Genomic DNA, 22,911 nt, shown 5'->3' with positions numbered 1-22,911 from the left:
AACATAAAAACATGGAAACAGCTGTCAGAAAAATTTCTGAATCACTATTTCCCTCCAAAACGGATGACACAGCTAAGGCTAAGCATCCAAGGCTTCAAACAAGGAGATAATGAATCCCTTTATGATGCCTGGGAGAGATACAGAGAGATGCTAAGAAAATGCCCTTCTGAAATGTTTTCAGAGTGGGTGCAATTAGACATCTTCTACTATGGGCTTACAGAAAAAGCTCCGATTTCTTTAGACCACTCAGCTGGTGGATCTATACATATGAGAAAAACAATTGAGGAAGCTCAAGAACTTATTGATACAGTTGCTAGAAATCAGCATCCGTACCTAAGCAGTGAATCTTCCATGAAAGAAGAAGCTAAAACAGTAACTGCTAAACTCAGTCCTGTAGATCAGGCTAATGAATTCAATTAGCAATTAGACTTTCTAACTCAGCAGCTAGCCAAATTCAAGGAAATACTACAGGAAACAAGAATGGCTAATAAGAATATGGAAGTACAGCTAAAGCAAACAGAAAAGCAACTGTCAAAACAAATAGCAAAAGAATGCCAAGCAGTTCAATTAAGAAGTGGGAAAACATTAAATACCTCACTTCAAAGCAGCAGGAAGCCAAGAAATGAACAAATGGCTACTCAAAATCCCTCTGAGGACAAACAGAGCCCAGAGAGGAATAAAGCTGGCGCTGAACGCCCAGCTCATGCTCATTCCTGGCGTTCAACGCCAGAAACAAGCATGAATTCGGCGTTGAACGCCCAAGGGGAGCATGGTTCTGGCGTTCAAACGCCAGTAACAAATAAGGAGGTGGCGTCTAACGCCACTCCAGCTTCCACCCCTGACATTCAAATGCCAGAGGGGGATCAGTCACATACAAGTGCTGATAACAACACTTCTAAAAAGGCTTCCCAACCCACTTCTGTAGGTAATAAACCTGCAGTAACTAAGGTTGAGGAATACAAAGCCAAAATGCCTTATCCTCAAAAACTCCGCCAAGCGGAACAGGATAAGCAATTTGCCCGCTTTGCAGACTATCTCAGGACTCTTGAAATAAAGATTCCGTTTGCAGAAGCACTTGAGCAAATACCCTCTTATGCTAAGTTCATGAAAGAGATCTTAAGTCATAAGAAGGATTGGAGGGAAACTGAAAAAGTTTACCTCACTGAAGAATGCAGTGCAGTCATTCTGAAAAGCTTACCTGAGAAGCTTAAAGATCCTGGGAGCTTTATGATACCATGTACATTAGAGGGTACTTGTACCAAGCAAGCTTTATGTGATCTTTGAGCAAGTATCAACCTAATACCTGCATCCACTATCAGAAAGCTTGGTTTAACTGAAGAAATCAAACCAACCAGAATATGTCTTCAACTTGCTGATGGTTCCATTAAATACCCATCAGGCGTGATTGAAGACATGATTGTCAAGGTTGGGCCATTCGCCTTTCCTACTGACTTTGTGGTGCTGGAAATGGAGGAGCACAAGAGTGCAACTCTCATTCTAGGAAGACCTTTCCTAGCAACTGGCCGAACCCTCATTGACGTCCAAAAAGGGGAAGTAACTCTGAGAGTCAATGAAGAGGAGTTCAAGTTGAATGTTGTCAAAGCCATGCAACATCCAGACACCCCAAATGACTGCATGGGTGTTGATATTATTGACTCTCTGGTAAGAGAGGTCAACATGGCTGAGAGTCTCGAATCAGAGCTAGAGGACATCTTTAAAGACGTTCGGCCTGATCTGGAGGAATCAGAGAGAATAGTAGAACCTCTGAAAATCCCTCGGGAAGAGGAAAAACCTCCTAAACCCGAGCTCAAACCATTACCTCCTTCCCTAAAATATGCATTCCTGGGAGAAGGTGATACCTTTCCTGTGATCATAAGCTCTACCTTAGAACCACAGGAAGAGGAAGCACTAATTCAAGTGCTAAGGACACACAAGACAGCTCTTGGGTGGTCCATCAGTGATCTTAAGGGCATTAGCCCATCTAGATGCATGCACAAGATCTTACTGGAGGGTGACGCTAAGCCAGTGGTTCAACCACAAAGGTGGCTAAACCCAGCTATGAAGGAAGTAGTGCAGAAAGAGGTCACTAAGTTACTAGAGGCTGGGATTATTTATCCTATTTCTGACAGCCCCTGGGTGAGCCCTATCCAAGTCGTCCCTAAGAAAGGTGGCATGACAGTGGTTCATAATGAAAAAAATGAACTGGTTCCTACAAGAACAGTTACTGGGTGGCGTATGTGTATTGATTACAGAAGGCTCAATACAGCTACCAGAAAGGATCATTTTCCTTTACCATTCATAGACCAGATGCTAGAAAGACTAGCAGGTCATGAATACTACTGCTTTCTGGATGGATATTCAGGTTATAATCAAATTGCAGTAGATCCCCAGGATCAGGAGAAAATGGCATTCACATGCCCATCTGGAGTATTTGCATACAGAAGGATGCCATTTGGCCTGTGCAATGCACCTGCAACCTTTCAGAGGTGCATGCTCTCAATTTTCTCTGATATGGTGGAAAAATTTCTGGAAGTCTTCATGGATGACTTTTCAGTGTTTGGAGACTCATTCAGCTCCTGCCTTAACCATTTAGCACTTGTTCTAAAGAGATGCCAAGAGACTAACCTGGTTTTAAACTGGGAGAAGTGTCACTTTATGGTGACTGAAGGAATTGTCCTTGGGCACAAAATCTCGAACAAGGGGATAGAGGTGGATCAAGCTAAGGTAGAGGTAATTGAAAAATTACCACCACCTGCCAATGTTAAGGCAATCAGAAGCTTTCTGGGGCATGCAGGATTCTACAGGAGGTTTATAAAGGATTTTTCAAAAATCGCCAAACCTCTGAGCAACCTGCTAGCTACTGACACGCCATTTATCTTTGATAAAGAGTGTCTGCAAGCATTTGAGACTCTGAAAGCTAAATTGGTTACAGCACCAATCATCTCTGCACCAGACTGGACATTACCATTTGAACTAATGTGTGATGCCAGTGACCATGCCATTGGTGCAGTGTTGGGACAAAGGCATGACAAGCTTCTGCACGTCATTTACTATGCCAGTCGTGTTTTAAATGACACACAGAAGAATTACACAACCACAGAAAAAGAGCTACTTGCGGTGGTTTACGTCATTGACAAATTCAGATCCTATTTAGTAGGATCAAAAGTGATTGTGTATACAGATCATGCTGCTCTTAAATATCTACTCACAAAGCAGGATTCAAAACCCAGACTTATAAGATGGGTGCTGCTTCTGCAAGAGTTTGATATAGAAATAAGAGACAAAAAAGGAACAGAGAATCAAGTAGCAGATCACCTGTCCCGAATAGAACCAGTAGAAGGGGCGTCCCTCCCTCTCACTGAGATCTCTGAAACCTTTCCGGATGAGCAACTCTTTGCCATCCAGGAAGTGCCATGGTTTGCAGACATTGCAAACTACAAGGCAGTGAGATTCATACCCAAAGAGTACAGTAGACAGCAAACAAAGAAGCTGATCACGGATGCAAAGTATTATCTTTGGGATGAGCCGTATCTCTTTAAGAGATGTGCAGACGGAGTAATCCGTAGATGTGTGCCTAAGGAAGAAGCACAGAAGATCCTATGGCACTGCCATGGATCATAGTATGGAGGACATTTTGGAAGTGAGCGAACAGCCACAAGAGTCCTCCAATGTGGCTTCTACTGGCCTACTCTCTATAAAGACTCCCGAGTGTTTGTACTTAACTGTGAGAGTTGCCAAAGATCTGGCAATCTACCTCACAGTTATGCCATGCCTCAACAAGAGATCTTGGAGATTGAGTTGTTTGATGTATGGGGCATTGACTTCATGGGACCTTTCCCACCATCATACTCAAACACTTATATTCTGGTGGCAGTGGATTATGTATCCAAATGGGTAGAGGCTATTGCAACACCCACCAATGACACTAAAACAGTGTTAAAATTCCTCCAGAAACACATCTTCAGCAGATTTGGTATCCCTAGAGTATTAATCAGTGATGGGGGCATTCATTTCTGTAATAAACAGCTTTACTCTGCTCTGGTTCGTTATGGAGTTAGCCACAGGGTAGCTACTCCATATCACCCACAAACTAATGGGCAAGCTGAAGTCTCAAATAGAGAACTCAAAAGAATCCTGGAACGAACTGTAATTAACCGTAGAAGGGATTGGGCAAGAAGCTTGGATGATACTCTGTGGGCATACAGAACAGCATTCAAGACCCCTATAGGGACCTCTCCATACCAGCTTGTGTATGGAAAGGCATGTCACTTGCCAGTGGAACTGGAACACAAGGCCTATTGGGCAACCAGATTCCTAAACCTTGATGCCAAGTTAGCTGGAGAAAAACGATTGCTCCAGTTAAATGACGTAGAGGAATTTAGACTCAATGCTTTCGAGAATGCAAAGATTTACAAAGAGAAAGCGAAAAGATGGCATGATAAGAAATTGTCATCCAGAGTCTTTGAGACGGGGCAGAAAGTTCTGCTATTTAATTCTAGGCTCAAATTATTCCCCGGGAAATTAAAATCCCGGTGGAGAGGTCCATATGTCATTACAAACGTATCACCATATGGATACATAGAGCTTCAGGATAATGACTCTAACAAAAAGTTCATTGTTAATGGACAAAGAGTTAAACATTATCTTGAAGGCAATTTTGAGCAGGAATGCTCAAAACTGAGACTTAATTAAAATTCAGTAATAGTCCAGCTAATGACATTAAAGAAGCGCTTGCTGGGAGGCAACCAAGCCAATCACAAAATTTAATTTTATTTGTTTCTGTTGATTTTTACAGGTATAGGTCAAAATATCTTCAAGGTATTAAAAAAGCAATTGATTGGATTCACAAAGTTACAGGGGAATTTGGAAGTTCACTGGTGAAAAAAGGTCAGTAAGAAACATTTTGGGCGTTGAACGCCCAAAAGAAGCACCCACTGGGCGTTCAACGCCAGTAAGGGTAGCCATCTGGGCGTTAAACGCCAGAAAGGAGCATCTAGCTTCTGGGCGTTAAACGCCAGAAAGAAGCACCTTCTGGGCGTTTAACGCCAGATTGACAGCATCCTGGGCCTTTAGAAAAACGCCCAGTGACAAAGGACTTCCTGGCATTCAACGCCAGAAAGATGCATCAGCTGGGCGTTGAACGCCCAGGAGAAGCAACATTTGGGCGTTAAACACCCAAAACATACAGCGTTTGGGCGTTTAACGCCAGGATGGTGGGGAGGAGGTAAAATTCATTTTTCTTTACAATTTTTCTAATTTTTTTTATGCTTCAATTCATGATTTCTTGCATAAACATGTTTCAAAATATCATCCTTCAATTCCAAAAATTTTAATCCTAATTTCTAAAAACCCTAATTTCTAAAATCCCTTTTTCAAAAATATCAAATGTATCTTAATTTATAAACACAAATCTTTTTCCAATCCAAATCTTTTTCAAATCTTTTTCAACTCATCATATCTTTTGGATTTCGAAATTGCCTCTCCCTCTATTCCTCTTCTATCCTTTATTTTGCTTGAGGACAAGCAAACCTCTAAGTTTGGTGTGATTTGCCATGATCACTGAGCTAAAACTCATCAAGATCATGGCACCTAAGGGAACAGGAAGAGCAAGGATGTGAACTTAAGGGAGCTGAAGCGTCCAAAATTAATTCTTGAAGGCACCCCACAGACTAGAGGAACATCCACTTCCCAAAATACAGGTTGTTAAGTTCTAATTCTAGCTTTAACTCTGTGATAGTATTATTATAGGATTTTACCTTAGAAGTTATATAAGAGTAGTAGTAATTAGCATATCTATTTTGATTTTATTTTCAATTAAGTTATAATTTATTTTTCTCATCATCATCAAACATGAATAAAATAGTAGATTTTTTAGAATAAAGAGGCAATTTAATTTTTTTTCGAGTTCTTAATAAGGAAAATTCTAATTATTTATATGTGGTGGCAATACTTTTTGTCTTCTGAATGAATGCTTGAACAGTGCATATTTTTGATATTGAATTTTATAAATGTTAAAATTGTTGGCTCTTGAATGAATGATGAACAAGAGAAATGTTATTGATGATCTGAAAAATCATGAAATTGATTCTTGAAGCAAGAAAAAGCAGTAAAAAAAAAGAAAAAAAAGAGAGAAAGAAAAAGTAAGCAGAAAAAGCCAATAGCCCTTAAAACCAAAAGGCAAGGGTAAAAAGGATCCAAGGCTTTGAGCATTAATGGATAGGAGGGCCCAAGGAAATAAATCCAGGTCTAAGCGGCTAAATCAAGCTGTCCCTAACCATGTGCTTGTGGCATGCAGGTCCAAGTGAAAAGCTTGAGACTGAGTGGTTAAAGTCGTGATCCAAAGCAAAAGAGTGTGCTTAAGAACTCTGGACACCTCTAATTGGGGACTCTAGCAAAGCTGAGTCACAATCTGAAAAGGTTCACCCAATTATGTGTCTGTGGCATTTATGTATCCGGTGGTAATACTGGAAAACAAAGTGCTTAGGGCCACGGCCAAGACTCATAAAGTAGCTGTGTTCAAGAATCAACATACTAAACTAGGAGAATCAATAATACTATCTGAATTCTGAGTTCCTATGGATGCCAACCATTCTGAATTTCAAAGGATAAAGTGAGATGCCAAAACTGTTCAGAAGCAAAAAGCTACTAGTCCCGCTCATCTAATTAGAATCTGAGCTTCACTTGAAACTCTGAGATATTATTGTTTCTTAATTTCTTTTCATCCTATTTTATTTATCTAGTTGCTTGAGGACAAGCAACAGTTTAAGTTTGGTGTTGTGATGAGCGGATATTTTATACGCTTTTTGGGGGTAATTTCATGTAGATTTTAGCATGTTTTAATTAGTTTTTAGTTAAATATTATTAGTTTTTAGGCAAAAATCATATATCTGGACTTTACTATGAGTTTGTGTGTTTTTCTGTGATTTCAGGTATTTTCTGGCTGAAATTGAGGGAGCTGAGCAAAAATCTGAGTTAGGCTGAAAAAGGACTGCTGATGCTGTTGGATTCTGACCTCCCTGCACTCGAAATGGATATTCTGGAGCTACAAAAGTCCAATTGGCGCGCTCTCAATGGCGTTGGAAAGTAGATATCCAGGGCTTTCCCGCAATATATAATACTCCATACTTTGCACGAAGATAGATGATGTAACTTGGCGTTGAACGCCAAGTACATGCTGCTGTCTGGAGTTAAACGCCAGAAACACGTCATGATCCGGAGTTGAACGCCCAAAACACGTTATAACTTGGAGTTCAACTCCAAGAAAGGCCTTATTTCGTAGATAGCTCTAGTCCCAGCCCCAGCACACACCAAGTGGGCCCCAGAAGTGGATTTCTGCACCAATTATCTTAGTTTACTCATATTCTGTAAACCTAGGTTACTAGTTTACTATTTAAACAACTTTTAGAGAATTATTTTGTACCCCATGACATTTTCAAATCTGAATTACATACTTTTGACGGCATGAGTCTCTAAACTCCATTGTTGGGGGTGACGAGCTCTGCAGCGTCTCGATGAATTAATACAATTCCTTTATTTTCCATTCAAACACGCTTGTTCTTATCTAAGATGTTCATTCGCGCTTAATTATGGAGAAGGTGATGATCCGTGACACTCATCACCTTCCTCAATCCATGAACGTGTGCCTGACAACCACCTCCGTTCTACATCAGATTGAATGAGTATCTCTTAGATTCATTACTCAGAATCTTCGTGGTATAAGCCGAATTGATGGCGGCATTCATGAGAATCCGGAAAGTCTAAACCTTGTCTGTGGTATTCTGAGTAGAATTCTAGGATTGAATGACTGTGACGAGCTTCAAACTCCTAAAGGCTGGGCGTTAGTGACAGACGCAAAAGAATCAATGGATTCTATTCCACCCTGATTGAGAACCGACAGATGATTAGCCGTGCTGTGACAGAGCATTTGGACCATTTTCACTGAGAGGATGGGAAGTAGCCATTGACAATGGTGACACCCTACATAGAGCTTGCCATGGAAGGAACCTTGCGTGTGTTGAAGGATTTCAAGGAAGAGTTGAAGTTCAAAGGACAAAGCATCTCCAAAACCCCAACATATTCTTCATTACTGCATAACAAGTATTTATTTTATGCCCTTTTCCCTTTCTTCACTAAACTTGAAAAACACTGTTGTTGGCATCCTGACTAAGATTAATAAAATAAATATAGCTTGCTTCAAACCAATAATCTCCGTGGGATCGACCCTTACTCACGTAAGGTATTACTTGGACGACCCAGTGCACTTGCTGGTTAGTGGTACGAGATCATAAGAAATTTTGACTTTGATATTGGGATTAAGATTTCGTGCACCACTCTACCTTCCAATTTTATCAAAATATCTATTCATATCTATCCATATTCTTTTATAAAATCCTAATTTCTAACCCTAAATCCCAAAATCCCCAAATTCATTCAGAAACACTAATTTCCCCAATTCACAAACCCTAACCCCTTACCCCCTTTCTCCCAAATCGCAGACACACACACACACAGAGGAGAGGAGAGCATTTGAGGGAGCTGAGAGGAAGAGAGGGGACTACACCACATCGTCGTCCAGCCACCGTCCATCCCGCCATCACCGCCATCACCGGCATCTCACTGCTGTCGGTGTGGAGACCGAACGCCTTCCAGTTTCCTGCTGCCACCTTGGAGCCGTCGTCATCAAGAGCGTCAGGAGAAAGAGAGAGGGACGAACTCACGACGGAGAGGGAGGAGGTTGCGCCGCGCAGCCGTGGAGCCCGTCACACGTGTCACCACCGTCGGAAGCAGAACCATGAAGAGGAGAGGAAGAACGACGTTGGGAGGAAACTGTGAGCTGTAAGCCGCTGACCGAGAAGAAGCTCTGCCTCTGTCACCGTGTTGGAGTCGTCGCTGCCAACGCCGCGCACCTCCGTTAGCGCTGCCGTTGAAGGGAGCTCGCCGTCACAGTTCAATCATCATTGAGCTTGAAGGGAGGCGCCACTGAAATACCCGACAGCAGCTTCCCCTGCGTTCCCAATTCCATTCTTGAAACTGTAACACTCTTGCTCGTGCTCTGTGATGAGCGGATAATTTATACGCTTTTTGGCATTGTTTTTAGGTAGTTTTTAGTAAGTTCAAGCTACTTTTAGGGATGTTTTCATTAGTTTTTATGTTAAATTCACATTTCTGGACTTTACTATGAGTTTGTGTGTTTTTCTGTGATTTCAGGTAAATTCTGACTGAAATTGAGGGATTTGAGCAAAACTCTAAAAAAGGCTGACAAAAGGACTGCTGATGCTGTTGGAATCTGACCTCCCTGCACTCGAAATGGATTTTCTGGAGCTACAGAACTTCAATTGGCGTGCTCTCAAAGGCGTTGGAAAATAGACATCCAGGGCTTTCCAGCAATATATAATAGTCCATACTTTATTCGGAAATTGACGACGTAACTTGGCGTTGAACGCCAAGTTCATGCTGGTGTCTGGAGTTAAACGCCAGAAAAACGTCATGATCCGGAGTTGAACGCCCAAAACACGTCATAACTCGGAGTTCAACTCCAAGAGAAGCCTCAGCTCGTGGATTGATCAAGCTCAGCCCAAGCATACACCAAGTGGGCCCCGGAAGTGGATTTATGCATCAATTACTTACTCATGTAAACCCTAGGAGCTAGTTTATTATAAATAGAACATTTAACTATTGTATAAGATGTCTTTGATCATTCGGTCTTGTGACCACATGGGGGCTGGCCATTCGGCCATGCCTGAACCTTTTACTTATGTATTTTCAACGGTGGAGTTTTTGCACACCATAGATTAAGGGTGTGGAGCTCTGCTGTACCTCAAGTATTAATGCAATTCTATTTTCTTTTATTCAATTCTATCTTATTCTTATTCCAAGATATTCATTCGCACCCAAGAACATGATGAATGTGATGATTATATGACCCTCATTATCATTCTCACTTATGAACGCACGTGATTGACAACCACTTCCGTTCTACATGCAACAGAGCTTGAATGTGTATCTCTTAGATTCCCCAACAGAATCTTCGTGGTATAAGCTAGATAGATGGTGGCATTTATGAGGGTCCGGAAGGTCTCACCTTGTCTGTGGTATTCCGAGTAGGATCCTGGGAATCCGGAAAGTCTAACCTTGTCTGTGGTATTCCGAGTAGGATTCCGGTAATGAATGACTGTGACGTGCTTCAGACTTGCAAGTGCTGGGCGTTAGTGACAAACGCAAAAGAATCAAGGGATTCTATTCCAGTAGGCGCGGGAACCAACCAGTGATTAGCCGTGCTGTGACAGAACGCGTGAGCGTAGTTTTCACTGCGAGGATGGGATGTAGCCTTCGGCCAGGTGATGCCTCCAGACGATTAGCCATGCGAGTGACAGCCGCAGAGGACCATTTTCCCGAGAGGATTGAAAGTAGCCATCGTCGAACGGTGAACCCCTATAAACAGCTTGCCATGGAAAGGAGTAAGAAGGATTGAGTTGAAGCAGTAGGAAAGCAGGCGTCCTTGAGCCATACAGCATCTCCATATGCTTATCTGAAATTCCCACCAATGAATCTGCATAAGTATTCTATCCCTTTTATTATTTCTTTATATTATTTGATTTTCTGAATTCCATAAACCAATTTAATCTGCCTAACTGAGATTTACAAGGTGACCAAAGCTTGCTTCATACCAACAATCTCTGTGGGATCGACCCTTACTCGCGTAAGGTTTATTACTTGGACGACCCAGTACACTTGCTGGTTAGTTGAATGGAGTTGTGTCCACTCGTGCCAATTTCAAATTCCATAATTTTACAAGGAGTGCAACTTAAAGAATAAGGATCACAATTTCGTCCACCAAGTTTTTGGCGCCGTTGCCGGGGATTGTTCAAGTATGGACAACTGACGGTTCATCTTGTTGCTCAGATTAGGTAATTTTCTTTTCAAAAATCTTTTTCAAAATTTTTTCTTTTCTTTTTTCGTTTTTCCAACCATGTTTTTCGAAAAAAAATTAAAATAAAAATCCAAAAAAATTAGAAAATCATAAAAATAAAAAATATTTTGTGTTTCTTGTTTGAGTCTTAAGTCAATTTTTAAGTTTGATGTCAATTGCATGCTTTAAAAAATTTTTCTTGCATTTTTTCGAAAAATCCATGCATTCATAGTGTTCTTCATGATCTTCAAGTTGTTCTTGACAAGTCTTCTTGTTTGATCTTGATGATTTCTTGTTTTTCATGTGCATCTTTGCATTCATATTTTCCAAGCATTAAAGATTTCTAAGTTTGGTGTCTTGCATGTTTTCTTTGCATCAAAAATTTTCAAAATTATGTTCTTGATGTTCATCATGATCTTCAAAGTGTTCTTGGTGTTCATCTTGACATTCATAGCATTCTTGCATGCATCTTGTGTTTTGATCCAAAATTTTTATGTTTTGGGTCATGTTTGTGTTTTTCTCTCTCCTCATTAAAAATTCAAAAATAAAAAAAATTATCTTTTCCTTATTTCCCTCCAAAATTTCGAAATTTTGGGTTGACTTGGTCAAAAAATTTTCAAAATTAGTTGTTTCTTACAAGTCAAGTCAAAATTTCAATTTTAAAAATCTTATCTTTTTAAAAAAAATCTTTTTCAAAAATCATATCTTTTTCATTTTTTTTATAATTTTCGAAAATTTCAAAAATCTTTTTCAAATTATGTTCAAAATCTTTTTCTTATCCTTATTTTCGAAAATTAGCTAACAATTAATGTGATTGGTTCAAAAATTTGAAGTTTGTTACTTTCTTATTAAGAAAGGTTCAATCTTTAAGTTCTAGAATCTTATCTTGTAGTTTCTTGTTAGTGAAGTAAATAATTTCAAAATTTTTGAATTAAATCTTTTTATCTTTTATTTGATCTTTTTCAAAAAATTTTATCTTTTTCAAAATTTGATTTCAAAATATCTTATCTAATTTCTTATCTTCTTATCTTTTTCAATCAACTAACTAACTTTTTGTTTGTTTCTTATCTTGTTCAAAACCACCTAACTACTTCTCCCTCTTCTATTTTCGAAAAATATCTCTCTCTTTTCAAAAATTCTCTTTAATTAATTAATTGTTTCAATTTTTAATTTCAATTACATTTATCTCTAATTTTTCGAAAATCACTAACCCCTTTTTAAAATTATTTTCGAAATTCTCTTTCTCTTTTCTTCTTCTATTTAATTATTTAATTACTAACACTTCTTTTCACCTCTCTTCATCCAAAATTCCGAATCTCCTTCTTCATTCTTCTACCCCTGTCTTTTTCTACTAACATAAAAGAATCTCTATACTGTGACATAGAGGATTCCTCTTCTTTTCTTGTTTTCTTCTCTTTCATATGAGCAGGAACAAGGATAAAGGCACTCTTGTTGAAATTGATCCAGAACCTGAAAGGACTCTGAAGAGAAAATTAAGAGAAGCTAAATTACAACAATCCAGAAACAACCTTTCAGAAATTTTCGAACAAGAGAAGGAGATGGCAGCCGAAAATAATAATAATGCAAGGAGAATGCTTGGTGACTTCACAAAGCCAACGTCCAAGTTTGATGGAAGAAGCATCTCCATTCCTGCCATTGGAGCCAACAACTTTGAGCTTAAGCCTCAACTAGTTGCATTAATGCAACAAAACTGCAAGTTTTATGGACTTCCATCTGAAGATCCTTATCAGTTTTTAACTGAGTTCTTGTAGATCTGTGAGACTGTAAAGACGAATGGAGTTGATCCTGAAGTCTACAGACTCATGCTTTTCCCTTTTGCTGTAAGAGACAGAGCTAGAATATGGTTGGATTCACAACCCAAGGATAGCCTGGACTCCTGGGATAAGCTGGTCACTGCCTTCTTGGATAAGTTCTTTCCTCCTCAAAAGTTGAGCAAGCTGAGAGTGGATGTTCAAACCTTCAAACAAAAAGATGGTGAATCCCTCTATGAAGCTTGGGAAAGATACAAGCAGCTGACCAAAAGATGTCCATCTGACAAGTTTTCAGAATGGACCATATTAGATATATTCTATTATGGTCTCTCTGAATTTTCGAAAATGTCATTGGACCATTCTGCAGGTGGATCTATTCACCTGAAGAAAACGCCTGAAGAGGCTCAAGAACTCATTGACATGGTTGCAAATAACCAGTTCATGTACACTTCTGAGAGGAATTCCGTGAACAATGGGATACCTCAGAAGAAAGGAGTTCTTGAAATTGATACTCTGAATGCCATATTGGCTCAGAACAAAGTGTTGACTCAACAGGTCAACATGATCTCTCAAAATCTGAATGGATTGTAACATGCATCCAACAGTACTAGAGAGGCAGCTTCTGAAGAAGCTTATGATCCTGAGAACCCTGCCATGGCAGAGGTTAATTACATGGGTGAACCTTATGGAAACACCTATAACTCATCATGGAGAAATCATCCAAATTTCTCATGGAAGGATCAACAAAAGTCTCAACAAGGCTTTAACAATGGTGGACGTAATAGGCTGGGCAATAGCAAGCCATATCCATCATCTTCTCAGCAACAGACAGAGAATTCTGAACAAAACACTTCTAATTTAGCCAATGTAGTCTCTGATCTGTCAAAGGCCACTTTCAGTTTCATGAGTGAAACAAGATCCTCTATTAGAAATCTGGAGGCACAAGTGGGCCAGCTGAGTAAGAAAGTCATTGAAACTCCTCCCAGTATTCTCCCAAGCAATACAGAAGAGAATCCAAAAGGAGAGTGCAAGGCCATTGACATAGTCAATATGGCTAAATGCACAAGGGAGGAGGAGGACGAAAATCCTAGTGAGAAAGACCTCCTGGGACGTCCCTCAAGCAAGAAGGAGTTTCCTATTAAGGATCCAAAGGAATCTGAGGCTCATACAGAGACCATAGAGATTCCATTAAATCTCCTTCTGCCATTCATGAGCTCTGAAGACTATTCTTCCTCAGAAGAGGATGAAGATGTAACTGGAGAGCAAGTTGCTCAATATTTAGGAGCTATCATGAAGCTGAATGCCAAGTTGTTTGGTAATGAGACTTGGGAAAGTGAACCTCCCTTGCTCATTAATGAACTAGATACTTGGATTCAGAAAATTCTACCTCAAAAGAAACAAGATCCTGGCAAGTTCTTAATACCTTGTACCATAGGCACCATGATCTTTGAAAAAGCTCTGTGTGATCTGGGGTCAGGGATAAATCTAATGCCACTCTCTGTAATGGAGAAGCTGGGGATCATTGAGGTACAACCTGCCTTGTTCTCATTACAACTGGCAGACAAGTCATTGAGACAAGCCTATGGAATAGTAGAGGACATGCTAGTAAAGGTTGAAGGCCTTTACATCCCTGCTGATTTCATAATCTTAGACACTAGGAAGGAAGAGGATGATTGCATCATCCTTGGAAGACCTTTCCTAGCCACAGCAGGAGCTGTGATAGATGTCAACAGAGGTGAATTAGTCCTTCAATTGAATGGGGACTACCTTGTGTTTAAGGCACATGGCCATTCCTCTATGACAGAAGAGAGTAAGCATGAAGAGCTTCTCTCAGTTCAGAGTCAAGAAGAGCCCCCACAGTCAAACTCTAAGTTTGGTGTTGTGAGGCCACAACCAAACTCTAAGTTTGGTGTTAAGATCCCATATCCAAACTCTAAGTTTGGTGTGGACAACTATACAACATTGACCTGATCACCTTGTGGCTCCATGAGAGCCACTGTCAAGCTATTGACATTAAAGAAGCGCTTGTTGGGAGGCAACCCAATTTTATTTATCTAATTTTTATTTTATTCTATTTTATTGTTATTTTGTGTTTTATTAGGTACATGATCATGAGGAGTCACGAAAAAAAAATCAAAAAAATTAAAAACAGAGTCAAAAACAGCAGAAAAAAATTTTCACCCTGGAGGACGCACAGGCTGGCGTTCAACGCCAGTAAGATGCATCTGGCTGGCGTTCAACGCCAGAACAGAGCACCATTCTGGCGCTGAACGCCAGAAACAAGCAACATTCTGGCGCTGAACGCCAGGAATGTGCCCAGAGAGGAAAAACTGGCGCTGAACGCCAGTAACAAGCATGAAACTGGCGTTCAACGCCAGAAACATGCTTTACATGGGCGTTGAACGCCCAGAATGTGCACCAATGGGCGTTTAAACGCCAGAATGATGCACGAAGGCATTTTACATGCCTATATGGTGCAGGGATGGAATTCCTTGACACCTTAGGATCTGTGGACCCCACAGGATCACCTCAGGATCTGTGGACCCCACAGGATCCCTACCTAACATATTCCCACCTTACCTTTTAATCCTAATCACACTCTCCTAATCCAAATCCACTCTTCCCCATGTCACACTTCCCAACACCTTTCACCAATCACCTCAATTCCTCTTCCCAATTACCCCATTCACCACTCACATCCATCCACTCTTCCCCATAAACCCCACCTACCTTCAAAAATTCAAAACAATTTCCCTCCCATTCCCACCCAAATGGCCGAACATACCTCCCCCCTTTCCCTATAAATACCCTTCCATTCTACTTCATTTTCACACAACACAACCCCTCCTTCTTCACCTAAACCGAACCTACCTTTCTCCCTCTCTACCATATTTTCTTCTTCTTCTTCTTCTCTTCTTTCTTCTCTTGCTCGAGGGCGAGCAATATTTTAAGTTTAGTGTGGTAAAAGCACAAGCTTTTTGTTTTTCCATTACCATCAATGGCACCTAAGACCGGAGTATCCTCTAGAAAAGGAAAAGGGAAGACAAAAGCTTCCACCTCCGAGTCATAGGAGATGGACAGATTCATCTCCAAGAGCCATCAAGACCACTTCTATGATGTTGTGGCAAAGAAGAAGGTGATCCCTGAGGTCCCTTTCAAGCTCAAGAAAAATGAGTATCCGGAGATCCGACATGAAGTCCGAAGAAGAGGTTGGGAAGTCTTAACCAACCCCATGCAACAAGTCGGAATCTTAATGGTTCAAGAGTTCTATGCCAATGCATGGATCACTAGGAACCATGACCAAGGTATGAACCCAAGTCCAAAGAATTATCTCACAATGGTTAGGGGGAAATACTTGGATTTCAGTCCGAAAAATGTAAGGTTGGCATTCCACTTGCCTATGATGCAAGGTGATGAACGCCCCTACACTAGAAGGGTCAACTTTGATCAAAGGTTGGACCAAGTCCTTATGGACATTTGTGTAGAAGGAGCTCAATGGAAGAGAGACTCCAAAGGCAAGCCAATCCAACTAAGAAGACTGGACCTCAAGCCTGTAGCTAGAGGATGGTTGGAGTTCATTCAACGCTCCATCATTCCTACTAGCAACCGATCTGAAGTTACTGTGGATCGGGCCATCATGATTCATGGCATCATGATTGGAGAGGATGTAGAAGTTCATGAGGTCATCTCCAATGAAATCTACAAAATAGCCGACAAGCCCTCACCTATGGCACGGCTAGCTTTTCCTCACCTTATTTGCCATCTATGTTACTCAGCTGGAGTTATCATAGAAGGAGATGTCTCCATTGAAGAAGACAAGCCCATCACCAAGAAAAGGATGGAGCAAGCAAGAGAAGCCCCTCACGGTCCTCAAGAGATACATGAGGAAGCTCATCATCAAGAAATCCCTGAGATGCCTCAAGGGATGCACTTTCCTCCAAACAACTATTGGGAGCAACTCAACACTTCCTTAGAAGGTTTGAGCCATAATGTGGAACAATTAAGGGTGGAACATCATGAGCACTCCATCATTCTCCAAGAAATAAGAGAAGATCAAAGAGCAATAAGGGAGGAGCAACAAAGGCAAGGAAGGGACATAGAAGAGCTAAAGAACATCATTGGTCCTTCAAGAAGAAGACGCCACTAGAGGTGGATTCATTCCTTGTTCTTTATTTCCTTCTGTTTTCGGTTTTTAGTATTGTGTTTATCTATGTTTTGTGTCTTTATTTCATGATCATTAGTATGTAACCATGCCTTAAAGCTATGAATAAAATCCATTAATCCTTCACCTCTCTTAAATGAAAAATGTTTCAATTCAAAAGAACAAGAAGTACATAAATTTCGAAAATAGCTCTTGAATTTAGTTTAATTATATTGATGTGGTGACAATACTTTTTGTTTTCTGAATGAATGCTTGAACAGTGCATATGTCTTTTGATCTTGCTGTTTATGAATGTTAAAACTGTTGGCTCTCGAAAGAATGATGAACAAAGAGAAATGTTATTGATGATCTGAAAAATCATGAAATTGATTCTTGAAGCAAGAAAAAGCAGTGAATGGCGAAAAAAAAATATAGAAAAAGAAGGAGCAGTAGAAAAAGCCAATAGCCCTTAAAACCAAAAGGCAAGGGTAAAAAGGATCCAAGACTTTGAGCATCAATGGATAGGAGGGCCCAAGGAAATAAAATCCAGGCCTAAGCGGCTAAATCAAGCTGTCCCTAACCATGTGCTTGTGTCATGAAGGTCCAAGTAAAAAGCTTGAGACTGAGTGGTTAAAGTCGTGATCCAAAGCAAAAGAGTGTGCTTAAGAGCTCTGGACACCACTAACTGGGGACTCTAGCAAAGCTGAGTCACAATCTGAAAAGGTTCACCCAGTTATGTGTCTGTGGCATTTATGTATCCGGTGGTAATACTGGAAAACAAAGTGCTTAGGGCCACGGCCAAGACTCATAAGTAGCTGTGTTCAAGAATCAACATGCTTAACTAGGAAAGTCAATAACACTATCCGAAATTCTAAATTCCTAGAGAAGCTAATCATTCAAAACTTCAAAGGAAAAAGTGAGATGCCAAAACTGTTCAGAAGCAAAAAGCTACAAGTCCTGCTCATCTGATTATAATTAATATTCATTGATATTCTGGAATTTATAGTATATTCTCTTCTTTTTATCCTATTTGATTTTCAGTTGCTTGGGGACAAGCAACAATTTAAGTTTGGTGTTGTGATGAGCGGATAATTTATACGCTTTTTGGCATTGTTTTTAGGTAGTTTTTAGTAAGTTCAAGCTACTTTTAGGGATGTTTTCATTAGTTTTTATGTTAAATTCACATTTCTGGACTTTACTATGAGTTTGTGTGTTTTTCTGTGATTTCAGGTAAATTCTGACTGAAATTGAGGGATTTGAGCAAAACTCTAAAAAAGGCTGACAAAAGGACTGCTGATGCTGTTGGAATCTGACCTCCCTGCACTCGAAATGGATTTTCTAGAGCTACAGAACTCCAATTGGCGCGCTCTTAACGGCGTTAGAAAGTAGACATCCAGGGCTTTCCAGCAATATATAATAGTCCATACTTTATTCGGAAATTGACGACGTAACTTGGCGTTGAACGCCAAGTTCATGCTGCTGTCTGGAGTTAAACGCCAGAAAAACGTCATGATCCGGAGTTGAACGCCCAAAACACGTCATAACTCGGAGTTCAACTCCAAGAGAAGCCTCAGCTCGTGGATTGATCAAGCTCAGCCCAAGCATACACCAAGTGGGCCCCGGAAGTGGATTTATGCATCAATTACTTACTCATGTAAACCCTAGGAGCTAGTTTATTATAAATAAAACATTTAACTATTGTATAAGATGTCTTTGATCATTCGGTCTTGTGACCACATGGGGGCTGGCCATTCGGCCATGCCTGAACCTTTTACTTATGTATTTTCAACGGTGGAGTTTCTGCACACCATAGATTAAGGGTGTGGAGCTCTGCTGTACCTCAAGTATTAATGCAATTCTATTTTCTTTTATTCAATTCTATCTTATTCTTATTCCAAGATATTCATTCGCACCCAAGAACATGAAGAATGTGATGATTATATGACCTTCATTATCATTCTCACTTATGAATGCACGTGATTGACAACCACTTCCGTTCTACATGCAACAGAGCTTGAATGTGTATCTCTTAGATTCCCCAACAGAATCTTCGTGGTATAAGCTAGATAGATGGCGGCATTTATGAGGGTCCGGAAGGTCTCACCTTGTCTGTGGTATTCGGAGTAGGATCTTGGGAATCCAGAAAGTCTAACCTTGTCTGTGGTATTCCGAGTAAGATTCCGGTAATGAATGACTGTGACGTGCTTCAGACTTGCAAGTGCTGGGCGTTAGTGACAAACGCAAAAGAATCAAGGGATTCTATTCCAGTAGGCGCGGGAACCAACCAGTGATTAGCCGTGCTGTGACAGAGCGCGTGAGCGTAGTTTTCACTGCGAGGATGGGATGTAGCCTTCGGCCAGGTGATGCCTCCAGACGATTAGCCATGCGAGTGACAGCCGCAGAGGACCATTTTCCCGAGAGGATTGAAAGTAGCCATCGTCGAACGGTGAATCCCTATAAACAGCTTGCCATGGAAAGGAGTAAGAAGGATTGAGTTGAAGTAGTAGGAAAGCAGGCGTCCTTGAGCCATACAGCATCTCCATATGCTTATCTGAAATTCCCACCAATGAATCTGCATAGGTATTCTATCCCTTTTATTATTTCTTTATATTATTTGATTTTCTGAATTCCATAAACCAATTTAATCTTCCTAACTGAGATTTACAAGGTGACCATAGCTTGCTTCATACCAACAATCTCTGTGGGATCGACCCTTACTCGCGTAAGGTTTATTACTTGGACAACCCAGTACACTTGCTGGTTAGTTGAACGGAGTTGTGTCCACTCGTGCCAATTTCAAATTCCATAATTTTACAAGGAGTGCAACTTAAAGAATAAGGATCACAATTTCGTCCACCACTCTGCTTCCCGATTTTATTTCTCTACTATATTTTCATTCTGAATACAATAGTGTATGTTCCTGTTTTGTATTGTTGTCTCCTTCGTCAATCTGGATCCTAGTCGACCCCGTCGTTCATGCCCCTTTGCTGCACCTGTTTCTCTACTACTATTATTTGGAATACCGGCGTTGATGCTATTATGAATCTGTTAGAGTTGCTATTGGTGAGTCTGATGCTACTTTAATTCTGGATTGATCTTTTCCTTGATCATTGTCTAATAACACATTTTATTGTCACTGCTATACTTGTTTTGAGTTGATTCTGGTATGTGCCCTGTCTTGAAATTCCCAGGGCTGTGATTGCTCTTAATTTCCACCCAATTTGAATCCTTTGCTTGGTTACAACCCCGATCACTGCTGTGATGATTAACAATGCTGCTATTCTGGTTACTGCCTCTGCCGTTCCAGTTGCGTGAGAGTCACTGCTGTTGCCATGAAACTAAAAGGGAAGGGAGTTGTTACGTTAAAGTATGCGATTGCGACATCGAGGTAGGGGGTTTAAAACGATTTCAATTTAAGAATGCCTACAAGGTTTATTGAATAACTGCAAATAGATTTAATACCTATGAGTAATTGATTGACTATGTGAATATTGAATTGTGGCTGAAATTGTAATTGGAATGGTTGGGATTGTGATTTGGAATTGTTGATTAGAGATATTGATTGATTGTGTGGACTGGGAATTGTTTGATGACTAATTGTTGAGAATTCCTGAATTTTAATAGGTTATGTTGGATTTGTTGTCATTGAGTTGTTATTTGGTATATTATAATGTTAATGAACTTGGTTGGTGGTTGGTTTGGAATTGGTTTTGAGGGGTTTTGAAGGGTTGGATTTTGAATACTAAATGGATTGCTGAAAATCTGATTTTTTTTAAATTAAAAAGTGACTTTGGAAGTGAATCAGTTATTCAACGATAATCAAAATGGTATAAGAGTAAAGGCTAAGTGAAGTATAATAAAAGTTGTTGTTGAGATTCAATTTTGAGAAGTTTGAATTAATTATAGAACTTGTTATGACTTTTCAAAGTTAAAATGTAAAACTTGATTTTCTGCATTATTTTTAAAGGAAGCCGGAAACTTTGAAAAACTATAACTATTTCTGCGATTATCGGAATTGCGTGGGACCAAGTCCGGATTGAGCTTGGGAATATAGGGAACTGGACTGCTGAATTTGAGACTTTTTCACTAAGTTTATGGTTTATGGTGAATTTTTGAATTATGGATGTCAAATCTGGTTTTTACTGCAGAACATTTAACACAGCAGCAACTTGATTCCTTTAATAGAAATTCTGCACTTTGAATTTTGAAATGGAACCAATTTTAAATGAAACTTTGGTCTTAATACTTTAATTTCATAAAAATTTAGAATTGTTAGAGTTGTGGTTTTAAAGATTTGGATTTTCAAAGAAAGATGTTTTATGCAGTAAAAGTCAGGCTTTGTTTTCGAAGTCAGTAACTTTGAGGTTTTATAATTTTTAAATCTGGAATGATATTGAGATGCAACCAATTGGAAGTGAAAACTAAGTATGTTTAGCATATGTGACTAAAATTTCAGGGCTATCCATGTTTTACTGAGTAAGTTATGGGACTTGGAAGAAGATAGGGTGTTGGGAATGCTTGAGTGAGAGTTATGAGTTCATAAAATTAAAGATGAACCTTAGTGTTATATGGCTGTTTCAATGTTGGAATTTGCTTGTTTCTGAATTGAATTGATATTGGAAAGGTTGAAAAGAGTTTGGTGGATTGTTTGGTTGGGACCCGTAAGGGTGGCTAAGTCCTATTTTTAAAGGAGATTATGTCCGAATTTTTATAAAAGTATAAGGACTTAATCAAAATCAATATTTAAGGTTTATTTAATGATAATAACTTCCATGATTCTTTTAAGAAAAGATTATTTGGTATATGAGATTGTTGGCAAGGGCGTGGGTCTTGTCCCGCTTGCGTATTTGCAATTATGAAAGAAAAAGGAAAGAGTAATGTACTTATTGTATGTTTGTTTGTTGCTTGAAGCAACCCAAGAGATGTCTGTTTGTTGCTTGAGGCAACACAAGAGATATTGTTTGCTTATTTGTTGCTTAATGCAACCCAAGAGATATTATATATATATTAGTTGCTTGATGCAACCCAGAGCTATATTTAATATATATTAGTTGCTTAATGCAACCCAGAGCTTCTGTAGGGAAACTAAGTTACCTACAGACATTTTCTGTTTTCCCAGAGCAGAGCAGAGTATATATATATTTTCCTGCAGTAAGCAGAGGCTGTCTCAAATGAGCGGCTATTATTATATGCGCATTTATTTAGGAACGGAAAATCGTATCCGGGAAATCGGGATTACTCGTGACCGGATAAATGTCGGGATTACGGGCAGCCAACCGACACATGAGCTCATGGCCTGTACTAGGACTAGACATTCATCATATGCATCTATGTGACATTGTTTGGGTGTGGATATTGTAATTGGCTTGCCTAAATGAATAATCCTGTGTAACCGCTAATTGCTATACTTGATATAAATGCTCTTGATTGTGTTTGAACCTCATTACCTGTGTTTGTAATTGATTGTTTGGATTGTAGTGATTGAATGTTGATTGAGCTATTTGGGCCTGAGGCCGTGACTGGTATGTTTGAGGTCTAGTTTTGTATAAAGTATCTGACTGGTTCAGCATAGACTTAATGAACATATGCTTGGAGCAGGATGATCATTTATACCGCGTAGGTAACTTCTTTTATGTTAAGGTCTAGTAAAGTATGAAAAATCAAACTGGTTTAGCATAGACTTAATGAACCTATGCTTGGAACAGGTTGGTCATTCATACAGTCTAGGAAACTTTTACGAGTTTTATAAAGAAAATTTGGGTCTAGGATTTTAAATAATTAACTAATGCTTTTAAAAGAGGTTAATTTTCTTTTAGACGTCTCTGGATAAAATTAACTATTTGCGCTTTATTCTTTACTTTCACAGCATTCTCTACCTCCACTGAGAACATGTGGTTTGGTTCTCACCCCCAAATTTTCCACCCTTTCAGTGACACAGGTTTGAAGACGCGATTTGAAGCTGCGAGCGATTAGTAGGTTTTCTTTATGGTTTTAATTGCTTTCATAGAGTCCCCTCGCTCTTGTCCTTTGAGGTTTTATTTTAACAGAGGGGTAGGTGTTGTATTTGGGTTTATGACTTCTTATGTATA

The sequence above is a fragment of the Arachis stenosperma genome, chromosome 6 (assembly GCF_014773155.1).
Source record: "Arachis stenosperma cultivar V10309 chromosome 6, arast.V10309.gnm1.PFL2, whole genome shotgun sequence".
NCBI lineage: Eukaryota > Viridiplantae > Streptophyta > Magnoliopsida > Fabales > Fabaceae > Arachis > Arachis stenosperma.
This window is presented reverse-complemented; position numbering follows the sequence as displayed.